The sequence below is a fragment of the Drosophila sulfurigaster genome, chromosome 2R (genome assembly GCF_023558435.1).
Source record: "Drosophila sulfurigaster albostrigata strain 15112-1811.04 chromosome 2R, ASM2355843v2, whole genome shotgun sequence".
Taxonomy (NCBI): domain Eukaryota; kingdom Metazoa; phylum Arthropoda; class Insecta; order Diptera; family Drosophilidae; genus Drosophila; species Drosophila sulfurigaster.
Window position 1 is genome coordinate 33,691,293 of NC_084882.1, and position 13,540 is coordinate 33,704,832.

Genomic DNA, 13,540 nt, shown 5'->3' on the forward strand with positions numbered 1-13,540 from the left:
GTGACAATCGAATGATAGAAAATAAATACAAATGCAATACAAAACTTTAATGTATTGTACAATGTAGTAAAAATATTATTTTAAGGAAATATAAAAAATTGAACTTTAATTTATTAATAATAATGAAAACAATAAAATAAATATATAAACAAGTAAGAAATCTGCATTTGAGGTACCTGAAATGCTTTTTAAAAGACAGTACAAAACAGTACGGAATTATTTTAAAAATATACCAAATTAATATACCAAAAAAAAACTTAAACATACCGAAGACTATATTTGGTATATTGATATACTATTATGTCAGGTAAACATTTAATTTAATATTACAAAACGGAACAGTATTATTCCAAAAATATACGAAATTAATATACCAAAAATAAAACTTAAACATACCAAAGACTATATTTGGTATATTGATATACTATTATGTCAAGTAAACATTTAATTGAACAGTAGAAAACTGTACGGTATTATTCTAAGTATATACCAACTTAACATACCGAAAAAAAACATGCCGTATAGTCTGCGGCATATATTGATATATTGATATACTATTAAGTCAGGTAAACATTTAATTTTACTTTCCAAAGTTTATTCAACATGTTCTCTAAACATTTTTTTATAGCATTTCACGCAAATTGCAGAGCTAAGACCAAACAAACTAACTTGATCTCAGTCCATTACTTCAATCGGCAAGCAAACTGCGCATCCTTTCACTATCCTCACAATCCGCTGTGTTGAGAACCCAAAACACATTCCAAACATCTTAATCAAATCAGAGCTGCTAAATGGCCAGAGATACCCTCATAAATATGTCAATTAATGGCACGCCCAGAGAAAGAGAGAGAGGTAGAGAGAGAGAAAGGAATAGTGTCTGCTGGTTGGTCTTATCTGAATGAAGACATAAGTGCCGTGATATCAATTTATGTCAACGTAAATGGGACTGATTGTGAGATTGGACGCGTTTAATATATGCACAAGCACTTGACTGGCCCTGGAACATGTGTCAGCGAATCTTAAGTGAAGCTTATGAAACTATTAAAAGGCGCAGACGGCGCACCGCACATGTCCTTGTCTGCCATCCCTTCTAGCAACAACAACAAGGATAACAGCAATGACAAACATATAAACAAACAACGTCGCATACACGCCAAAAACAGGAGCTGGGGTAATTAGTTTACTACACGCCCGAGGCGTACCCAAAAACTGAGGTTGTCTCTTCTCCATTCCATTCCCTTTCCTTCTCATTTCCATTCCCTTGTTTGTTATGAATAATTCCGACAATGGGCACAAAACTTTGACCAGCTGCAGAGACAGAAAACCGCAAGAAGGTAACCGCAAGTCGAAGAAACTGCGGCACGGATTTCATTGCTCTAATGTAATAATCATTGTGTAGCGCTTAAACGCAGATTACTCATACGCACGGTTTGCCAACGTCTAGCATTAATTATTTAGCTGCTCAGAGTCTGACAGCTCAATAAAAAGGGAATGTTGCTAATGTTAATTGCCTTTTTGTGTGCCACAGCATTTGCATAATTTTCTTTAAACAATAAAAATCTAATTTGGCCAGCGCGTCGCACTTACAAATATAATTTCTTGTTAAATTCATAATTGTTAATTTTGTTTTCGGACACTTTTGACTTGCCTTCTGCCAAGGCCCTGGCTTTCTTTTGCCATTGTGGGCTTAACTTTAATTAAGAGACAAGTTCATTTGCCATGGGGTTGTTGTGTTGCCTAGTTCTAAGGGTGGAATAATGAGCGTCTCATAAATGGTCAGTTATGTAGTTGAGATGATGAGAAGAAAGAGAGAGAGAGAATGAAGTTTAGAGTAGTATTATTTTTATAAATTTATATTTTTCCTCCCACTCACAATTCCTTTTTGAAGTCACACAAACAGCACTTAAAATTAATGGTTTACTATTTGCACAACAGCTGTGCAACATTTGGTAATTCAGTTGCAAAAAATTGGGCAACTCGCCACCAAAAATCCAAAAAACAGAAAAAAGGTAAGCAAACCATTTGGCAACTCCCAACTCCCCATGTGAATGAATGTTGGCAAACAGTGCAAACCTTTTGTAATTCACTCGCAACAGTTTCCCCCTTGAAAGCAGGAGCAACACACTCGACATTCCACATTCCGCATCGCGTTGTGACACATGAGTCGAATATGTTGCAAATTCAATATTTGCCAACAATTTTGCAGCATTTCTTGTTGTCATTTTTTTTTGGGCAATGTCTTTTGCTTTTTTGTATTGTTGTTGTACCTTTTTTTTGGACATGTCCGAAACGACAGTTGTAACAAGCAAACAACGACAGCAAAAGAACAATAACAACAATGCCTCGTGCATGGCAAATAAAAAATTAAAAGCATTTGATGCAACACACACAAATGAGAGAGATACGAGCATAAGAAATAGCAACAATAGCCAGAATGAAAGGGCAATTGAATAGTATTACAATTTTAATGCTCTTTTAATACAGCAAAATTACTAAAATTACAATCATTTTAATTTGAAAAGCATAACATAAATATAAAAATCTTTTGATATGGATTCTTAAAGTTTATGATATCAGACAGTATTTACTCATGAATTTGTAACTGAAGAATTTTCAATACTTAAACTTTTATTTAACATAATAATAAAAATAAATATAGAATCCTTGAATAGTAGTTGCTGGGAATAACGATGACTATTTTTGATAGTATCAAAAAGGAATTACAAATATAGAGAGAAATACACATACAAACTTTTGAAAAAATGTTGTTAACATCAAAAAAGTTTTGCTTATTAATGTTTAACTGAAGATTTCAGATTCACAACACTTTGTCATATAATTATCATGAATATCAACGACATCAATTTCTATTATTAGGGAGAATTTACTTATAAACTTCTAACAGAAAGTTTATAGATTCCATAGCAACAACATTTTAAACTCTCATATACAAATTCTTAAAAATGTAAAAAGAATTGTAATGATCTAATTTTCTACTAACTCTTAAGCAGTATGCTAAAATTTGAATACTCTACCTTTTATGATTTCGTCATGCTCATACTTTACACAAATGTGACGAGTTGCAGAGTTGTGAGAAGGAGAGAGTTGAGGAAGTTCTCGCATTTCCTTCCTCACTGGCCCACAGTGGCCGCAGGGCAGCTCTGAAACTGACCGTGTGTCTATTCGTCCGTCTGTCTGTCCGTCCGTCCGTATGTGCGACTCTGATCCGTCTGTTGTGCTCGCCTGTTAACGTGTGCTTTGGTTAACGAATCGTGCAAATGCGGGTGGAATTGGTAGCTGGGGAACAATGATGATGGAAGTTGAGTTTATTTTGCACATTTTTGTGCATTTATTTGATTACGCTGAGTATTTTATTTTTCAATAAACACGACGGAAGGAAAGAAAAGCAGGGCAACTGGCGCCGCTCATTAAATTTTGATTGTTTCTTGGCCATAAAAATCACAGCAAAAGTTTCTTCAAATCACACAAGTCGCGACGAACTACAACAACAACAGCAAGGAGAAATAATGTTGATGGCAACATAATAGCAAGTGGCATACCCCATGTTGCATAGCTTGAAATTGCTTTAGGCATTTCGCAAAAATGATGATAATTAGCCACAAAAAACCGGCAGTCCGCTTGCTGGTCCAAAAAGTAAAAGTCAAATCAAAAACTAAACAAAAGTGCCAAGGAAATTGCCCAACTGCGGAGCAAGAAGAAGCGAACGAAGAAGCGAGGAGTGTCAGTCATGTCCCAATGTGAAAATTAACTTGTAAACGCTTATAGCGAAAGCGCTTGAAGGGGAAGCGCAGATAGCAACACCCAACACCAAACACCCAACACCAAACACCAAACACCAAAAGTCAGGACTCCTCTCCAGGGATTGGGGCTAACGATTTACAATCAACCCAACACCAAAAACAGCAGCAGCAAGAAGCAGCAAAACGCCAAGAGTCTAAATAAAAACTTTTGCATTTCATTTCGTCTTTTGATATTTGTGTGGAGATTTCTTGCTCGCTACTTTCGAGTGCGATTAAATTGTTTTAATGGTTTTTGTTCTCCACGGACAGCTGAAGAGGGGAAAATGCAGGGGGATGTCAAAGGTGTTGGGTAGTGGTGGGTAAAACGCTTAAAGTTTGTTTTTTAATGGCCGCAGTTTTGATGGCTGTGGTCTGTGTTCTGTGGTCGCTGAGGTTTCCTAATTGCCACCACAACACCGCCAAAAATAACAACAGAGAGAGAGAAAGAGCAACAACCATTTAAAGGTGTTAAAGTCTTTAGGAATTCGGGGATTAAAATTGTTGATGTAAAGGAATTTTTGGTGGGTTTTAAAAGATATTTATTTAACTACTATACATAATAATAAGTGTCTTTTTAATTTACCATTTCAATACATTTAATTAGCATATACAAAATCTTTTACTAAAAGTAAAATGTATTTATTATTTTATTTTTTATTTTCTGCTTGCAGTAAGAAGAATTAAAGTTAATCTTCGTCAAAAGTTATATGAATACATTTCGAATATATTGCTCAAAAAACCTATTTAAAATTCCATAAAACAAATTCTGATAAGTAAATTAAATAAACATTGCAAGCTTTGATTTTTTTTAAGCAAACCAAAACCAAAGAAAACTTTATGATATTCTGTGCTCTGTTTTTCAGCCAAACAATAAATGTGAATATTCACATGTGAAGTTAAATAATTTTTGGCTATCAACACTGCCGCACGCTGTCCAGTTTTGGCCGGCTTAAGGACATCCTTTGCCCCAGCCACAAGAGCACCTTTGTCACAGTCACAAAGCTTAGGAAGAGTTTGGACAAAACCCAAAGGTTTCAAGTAACTATAACAGTTAAGCAGCTTTTGGCCAAGTTGTGTGCCATTTGATAGCCAAAAGCGCAAATGAATTCTATGCACACAATATACTATATAGTATTTCATTTAAAGAAATGATATATATGTATGTGCTTTTTTTATTTTATGAGTGCCAACTAACCGGGTTCAGTGACAGTCGACTAAATCATGTGAGGATTTGCGTTTATCACACAAGGCAGCCAAGCGATTCGCTTGGATGTTGTTGTGTGTTTGTTGTGCGTAGTCGAGTCGCATCCTGTTGAGGATGGCACCTTTTTGGGATGGCAGGAAATTGAAAATTTCCACAGTCAACGCCATCGCCACATGTGTGGCATGTCAGCGAGTCTAATGCCAACTAAAGCGAACCCATGGGCCAATAACATTTACGCTAATTTGATAATCTGCACACGCACAAGGGTTGCGCCAATTCCAACAACATTTACATACATTCCCAAAAGAGGAATGAGAGGGCCATAACAGACGCACCTAATTGGCTGCAATGGCACCCGAGGGAGTTCTGGCCACGACGGGCCACACAATATTCACTAGCTGACCGCCTTGAATGCCAATGCCAATGCCAAAGTCAAACCGAATCCCTTTCACATTATCAGCGCGTTATCATCGCATTCGCTTTACTCTTGAACGCATTTTCGGGGCGCAACTCTTCTTCTTGCGGTCAGCGAGTTTATTATTTTGGCTTTTATTTTATTCGACTTTATTTTATGCTGGCTTATCTGTTTTTGTTGTTAACTTTTACGCTGTTGCAAAAAAGCTGTTTTTGCCATGCTCGCCACCCAAAAATCGGCTGCGTAATCGCTTTTGTACGCTTGACTTCAGCTGGAATTAGCTGCGGGTTCTGGGCGATACAACATTCAAGATTTGTTTCGTCTCACAGCATTTATTAGTGCTATTATTCTTGTCGTTTGACTGGTCAGGCAAATAAATTAACTTTGCATAAATCTAATTATTTATTCAGGTCATTAATAAATAAGCGGCACAGTTTTTATCTAAATAACATACAAAAATGAATTATGAAAACAATAAAATAAAGTGTTCCATTTCTTAAATGTTCTATAATAAATACCGGAATTAACCAATTTTGATTAAAATTCGTATTACATTAGTCGTTAATTAATCGCTAAGTATTTAATAGCAATCATTTTATTATTTCAATGTGTTTTATTTAATTCACATTCAGGTTATTTTTTAAATTATTCTATATTTCAGAATATTTCCTCCTTCTTCTGCCAATCATTAGCTGTCATCACATTTACTCTGCTTAAGAGGAAGTCAACGCCCACTTGGCGTATGCGTAATCTTCTCCTCTTCCCACTTGCTTGCACATTACACATACGCCCCATGTGCATATGTTTGTGTGTGCGACGGCTGGCTGTTATGCGACAAGATTTATGTGCGCTTTCTTTGGCTGGCATTCAACATTTTAACGCCTGCAAATTTGCTAATTAATTAGTTTAAACGAGAAAAATGCCTGATACTCGAGTGCGAAAGAAAATCTCCGTTGTAGGCATTATAATTTGATTAGTTGGCAATTTTCCAGCGCAACATGCAAGTGAAAACAGCGTTCACCGCAAAAACCCAAAACACAGTTGGTGGTAATTAATGTGTTTATGAGTGAGACGCGACTTGAGGGCGATACACAGAACGTCAAAAAAACGCGAGGGAAACGCGCGCGTTTTTACACGCGTGTAATTTGTTTGGGAATTGTTGTAGCCCTTTTTTTTTGACTGCTTTGCGGCAAATAAAAAATTAATTTAACGCATGTTTTGCATGTGGGTTTAGCCGGCGAATTTCGGGCACCGTTGAAACATAATGAAATTGATTTAAGGTTATTAATGCCGAGCACTCGGCGAAACATTCCAGTTGCGTTTGCCTAAGTAAATGTTTGCCATTCCATAATGTTGCTCTAACCTTTAACGTCAATTTTATGCAAATTATGTTATTTTTGCTGTGGCTGCTGTTGCTTTTAGGGGGCGTGGCACGAATGGATCCGTGTAGCGACGGGGCGTCGCTGTAAACTTTTCTTCTGTGGCTCAAGTGGGTCTGGGTGTTGTTATTGAAGTTTTTGGGCGTCTGCCCTCGAAATGACTGCCGACTGTTCACTGCCGACTGCTGACTTATTCAATAAGCCAAGTTGAAGTATGCTCCGCTGCTGCTTAAGTAAATACCGTATGCCTCATACAAGCCACGAGCCGAGTGTATGCAAAAAGTGCAAATAATAATAATAAAGAGTACTTATTGTTTGATTTATGTGTCTGTGTGTACACAATACGAATATTCCTACATACGCGTATTTGCTAAAGTGTGGGCAACTGAGGCTGCTTTCTTGATTTTTGAGGCAAGTCTGCATATCTGCGTAGAGAAAATTTATTGAGAGAACTTATTATGAGACCAAATACGCAACTGGTTTTTATAGCTAGAGGGCTGGGTAGTCTATAGTTTAGAAAAAAATAAAGTTTAGTTTTTATTTTTATATAATTTCTGTTAATTTTGCTAGCAATTTGTGCTTATGAACTTATGAGCTGGAAATATTTGTAATAGTGTAGAAATATATTTATATTTAGAGACATGAAACATAGAGGTTAATATAGATTAAAGATATTTCGAATAAATATATTAATACATATACCTTTGCTTTTGACGACTGCTGCTGCTTCTGATTTACTTTTGACGACAGATGATCTTCTTTCTAATTTCTGGCTTCTGATGATTTACTACTGACACCTGATGATACCGATAGCTTCCTGCCTATCGTATTGCTAATGCCAAACGATACCAATAGGGTCTATCGAATAGCCTCCACCTACATGTTTTCCTTAGATTTTTTAAGCAGCATTAAAAAACTTTTTCAAACCTCAATATTTAATATAGATTAAAATGATTATTTTATCATTAAACAAACTTCAAAATATAATTACATTTTGCATAAAAAGTTATGAAATACTCTCTTTTAATATAGTTTTGTGTTTCACGTTTCTTATAATCAAATGTATTATATTTAAAAGTCCATTAAGTGCTTTATTCACTTTGAAACTAGTAGACAGCATTTCATTTACAATTTTTACTATTATATCAAATGAATGTAAAAATGCCCAACAGCTTTTTCCCCTTCATTCAAATACATTATTGCCTAACCAAACCTCAAAATACCTTTGTCTTTCTTAAGGTGTTATTTTCGACACTTTTTGAATCTCTTTCTATTTCATTTCTCCACTTCAAACTCTCTTTTTTATGTCCCCTCTTTCACTGTCTCTTATTTCATCTCCGTCTGTGTATTGCAAACTAAGCCCTGCCATCAGTTGCCACTGATAAAGTCACCTTTATTTGTCAGTCTTAGCAAAATCGTGGGCACGTACCTGCCACGCCCCCCAGTGCCAAGTGTCCAACTTAAACCCAAAGCGTTAAACCGCACACACCTATCATGAGTTTGCTGTTGTTGTTGTGGTTGTTGCTGTTGCTTCGTCACCTCGAACATTCATTCAGCCAGCCAGCGATACAGGATGTGCCATGATGGCACGAGGCAACGGGCAGGGGGCGAGGGGGCGCTTGCTAAGTGAGCCATTTATCTTCTCAGGAACCTCAAGCGCGGCGACACAACAACACAAAAATAGCATTTCCTACACGCGTCATCCAATCCAGGCAGACGCCAATAATGTTGCGCTGCAAATAAAACGATTTATATGCCGCAATGCCACGCAACAGCAGCAACAACAGCAACAACAACAACAACAACTAGAAAAACATTTCGGTTTTTGCCTTATCCCAGGATACATCAATTGAACAACAGCAACACGAAGTAAATGAAACCCCAGAAAAGCCAAAAGAAAAAATAGAAAAACGAAAGGAAAATCGAAGATTGCTATCTTTGACGGCTTGTTTTCCTGCCTCCCAGTGCAAGGGCAAGGAGGCGTGGCAGCCATTATGTATTGGCGTTGAAACAATTTGAACAGCCGAATGTTCCAAGTGTTCGCTTCGCTTTCGCCTTCGTCGAGCAAAACAAATGAAAGGAAGTCGTTTAAAAGTACAAACGGACATTATTTATCGCTCAAACCATTTAGTCGCTGAAACTACACAAAGAGCATAAAAAAGCAAGGACTAAGACCTCGACCAAAGTAGCCTCTTCCCCCCCGTCAATGGTCTCCATCTCTTACCACTTGTTGTTGTCTGTGTCTACTTAGTTGTAATAAATGGAAAACGTTGCCGAGTCCAACAACTTCCCCACACACACACAATACGGTGCATATAATTTTTTGGCGCTAGCAATTGGATTTTAGCCGCAACCACTGAGAAAGAGACAACTAGATGTATGGAGATTGAGAAGGGAATGGAATTCAGATAACTGCCGCTGGCAAATCGATTGATTTCTGCTTGCTTAAGCAGTTTTCGATAGAACCGGGAGCAAAGTAATTTACAGTTAGCAGCTGTCTTATCGGAATGAGAACTTACATTGTGGCCACTCGCAATGAGTTTCCCTTAATTGTCGCTGTTTGCTGTTGGGGAAAGACAACAAAAATCAACTGGACAAATCTAAATGATAGTTAGAGGAAATACAAGTTTTTATAATCTTTGAAGATTTTAAAAGATCTGCTTTAATAATAAAGTTAATAATCCTTTCTAAAGAATCTTTTATAATTCCTAAATAAGAATAATTTCATTTTATGTATATTTCAGAGAATTTATTCAATTCATTTCAATTTTTAAGACTTACAGATAATAAACTAAAATTTATTGTGATATATCAAATCAGTAGCAATTGGGCTTAGTTTGCAATACACTTAATCATACGGAATTTTCTCGCAAACTTTTTGCAAAGGGTAAATCTTTTAGTGTTTTATATTTAATATTTTAACTGTAGTACTATGATATTACAATATCAGAATAGTTCTGCATATCACGAATGTAGATTATCTAAAACAAGTGAAACATGAAAAGGCACTATATTAACTCCAACTTTATCCGTCAACATAATTTTGGGATTATAGTAAATTACATTAAATATTGTCTTAGATGAACGCTCTCAATATTCTCTACAACTTTTTCAAATACTCGTACATTCCTTAGCTAATTTAACAGACAATTAGAAATTAGCTACGCTTATTTAACTGCTATTGCCAATGTCGAGCTTTAGCGTAATGAAAACAGTTTCTACTACAACTACTTACGCTTTATCCAACATATTCAAGATTCGCGAGGCAGACAATGCCACCAGCTAGGCATTCCTATGTCACAACTACAATGAGAAGTACAACACTATGGAATAAATGGTGATTTCTCGACAAATATTTAGTTTGAAGATTGTCAGACAAATGCTAAGAACTTTTTATACCTTTAAAGATCTCATTATTATTTTCCAAATACAAATAATTTCAATTAATTTTTATTCAAACAATATTGGTCATAATTTTGTATTTAATGTTAATGTTTAATGTCGTCAAATCTTTAAACATTTTTAAGAGATTTGCTCAAAGTGTGACAATTCTGACTTATACTTATTTATTTTTAACACATTCTTCTGGAAAATAGTTAGAGAAATGTTTGCAAAGTAGTCTTAAAGTAATATGAGTATTACCGTTTATTTTCTATAATTTATGCATGTTAACTTTTGCCCAATTCAAATTTCTGGTACTGATCTAACATTTTATGAACTAAATACAATTCACATATTCTCTACAAAATTATCATTTTTGTCCATAGTGCAATGTCCAGGCGGAATACATACAATCATACAGACCTCAGGCGTCTTATCGCCTTAAACCACTTTAGTGTCAGGCACGTTGACAGCGGTCGGTCCGTATGCCAGACTTACTGTGAACATTGTCGCCGCTCTGCTCCACACCCCCATTTCAAGTAGTTGTCGTTGTTGTTGTTGCTGTGTGTGTGTTGTTGTGCTTGTTGTGTGGGCTGACCATTTAACGGAGTGTCTGTTAACATGGCCAGTGGTCTTGTCGTCATTGCGAGATAGCAGCAAAAAAGAAGAGAAGCTCACCCACAGCGAGTGGAATTTACGTTTTTCGGGCCATAATGAGGGTGATTTTCGTATTTGTGGTAGATTTGTCCACTTAGCAGCATGACCACAGCCAGGACTTGGTTTGCTTTTTGATGCTGTTGCAATTTGCCGGACCGTCGGCAGTCGACCGTCGGCTGGGTGTTAAGGCAAATCATTTGTAGCGCTTTGCCACAGTGGATTATCTAGGCCGGGTCCTGCAGGATAATGTTAATAATTTGTAATGCCTGCATATTTTTTGTTGCCTACTTTGCGGCGCTCGTTGTCATCAGCCTGATATGCTATACGCGAGCTTGTGTTTTATGCGCCAGCATGCATGACAATGATTTGTGCTAATGAGTAACGCACCAGGAGAGTGGGGAAAAGTGGAAGTAAAGAGAATTTTGTGGAGTCAGATTTCCCCTAGTGCTCGTTTAATTGGCATTTTTGCTGAGGCGTCTGCCGGTTTTGTTTTATTAAAAAAACGGGAATGCAAAAGAATTTCCAATGCAAATGAAAACCGAAATTTCGGACAGTTTCGCTCTCCATTCCAATTGAGTTGATTTTCATTATCAGCAGCAGCAAAAGCGGACTAACTTAAGTCCGCCAGGGTCCGCCAAGTGCTGAAATGTGTACACAATTGTCTACGGATTTTCAATATTATTTTGCTGCGGTCGTTCCCCCTCTCCCTCATCCTTCTCTATCTCCTGCTCCAACTTCCTCTTCGCAGACAAAAAAGCCACCAGCAGCTGAACCTGAAGTTGTCTTGGGTTCATTGTGAATGTGTCAGTCTCGCTCTCAACCGCTGTTGAGGATGTTCATTGTAACCAATTTCAATTGGGCATTTTATTTTATATTTGAATTTTAAAATTCCTTCCGCACCGGCGACAGCAGGCGACAGGAAAATGGACAATTTGTGTTTGCGGCAATTGATTGGCAAATACTTCGTTTTGTCCGGCCAAATGGTTAAGGCCAAAAGGTTTGCTGATTAATACGCGTTGACAGTGAAAAGCGTAGATTTATTTTCATTTCTCAGCAGTATTAAAATTATTTTTATTTTATAGTGAGGAGGGAAGAATAAAGCAGCTGTATATATAATATTATTTATGAGAAATTACTGAATATTTTCTTATTTTATTCGTTAAAATTTAAATATATTTTAAGACCAAAATATAAATATTCCAGAAATCAAATTCGATTGCCAAAAAACTTCTCATTTAACTGCAACAAATTTATTGTTTGTGTTTATGGCCACAGAACTTTGCACTTAGCAGACGCCACGATCAATTGACAACTCATCCATGCAGCGTATGCGCCATTTAAGCGCCTTAAAGTCGGCAATAACCGAGAGCACACAAACAAGATGAAAAAAAAGTTGTCCGATGCGTAACTTGCATGCAAATTACAAGCAATAAAACGAGGCACGTCGATGCTTAAGCAAACTTCTGAGACAAAAACCAGAGGCAGAGGCACTCAGACAAGTAGCGACAACATCCACAAGCCAAAGCGATTATTCTTTATTGTTTAGACAACGAGAACGACAGGAACAACAACAGCAACAGCAACAACAATAATAACAATAACATGAAACAGGCGCTTGTAGCAATTCTCACATCATACGATTGGCATTGAGATTGCGTCCTTGGTATTGGAAATTCCCAAGGCTGTCATATGTAACCACGACAAACGCTGGGGATATGTAAATTTGTCAGCTAGCAAAAGGAGTGAAATAATCATAAAAATGTCAAGGCAGACGGCGTGTGGGGAAAATCCTGAATTGAATTTTTATCTATTGTATAGGCAATAAAGTCACATTGTCAATGTGTTGCTATAAAATTATTATTTACTTTCTTGAGTAAGAACAAATAAAAAAAAAAGAAACCGGGCTCAACCGGGATTTGAACCCGGGACCTCTCGCACCCAAAGCGAGAATCATACCCCTAGACCATTGAGCCGCCGATGATATACGGGATTTTGTTTCGAAATTTAAAAGCTGCATCTAGCTTAAATTTAAATATTTTAGTGTAATTAAAGATACAAGTTCAACAAAATATAAATGCCAACAACCGGTTCCCAGTTGTTTCTTTTGTCTTCAGACCTTCGCTCTTTGAGACATCTTTCAGCTGTCAGTTGTTAGTCAAATTTGTTTTTGTTTTTCCTTTTATTAATTATAGGTTTTAATATTGGATATATATACGATTTTTTTCTGGTGTTACCCTTATCATTTGAGCGTTGATTTATTGACTTTTAAACGCTGCAGTTGCACAACACGCAGCTGACTCATCAAATTTGTTTTGTCTTTTCCCTTTTGGCATGCTTTTAATTTAATTTGAAAAGTTTTGCCTGCCCATTTGGCGCATTAAACCCTTTTGACCCAGCCAAAATTTTATACATTATAGAAAAAAAAGCGAGCGAAACGAAAACAAAAGTCTTCGCATAAATAATTATGATAACTGTCAGAATTTTGGACACGCTACGAAATTGCCACGCCCATTAATTGCAATTAAATTGCGATTTCATTAGAAACTGACAAAATTTCATAATTTAGCTATCTTTGTACACTTCTTCGATGTTGAGTAGATCTTACTATCAAAGATGGTACCGTCGATATTGATAAGTATCTACAGCAGTTAAAAGTCGCACTCAACGTAACATCGTTCTCTTCAGTTTGTCTCATCTTAGCATT

At 36.6% G+C, this 13,540-nt stretch overlaps 1 non-coding gene across 1 annotated transcript; it reads right to left on the reverse strand.

Moving 5' to 3' along the window:
• Positions 1-12,737: 12,737 nt before the first annotated feature.
• Positions 12,738-12,809, reverse strand: Trnap-ugg (transfer RNA proline (anticodon UGG)). The gene has a single exon. It is a non-coding gene; the product is annotated as a tRNA-Pro (tRNA).
• Positions 12,810-13,540: the final 731 nt, after the last annotated feature.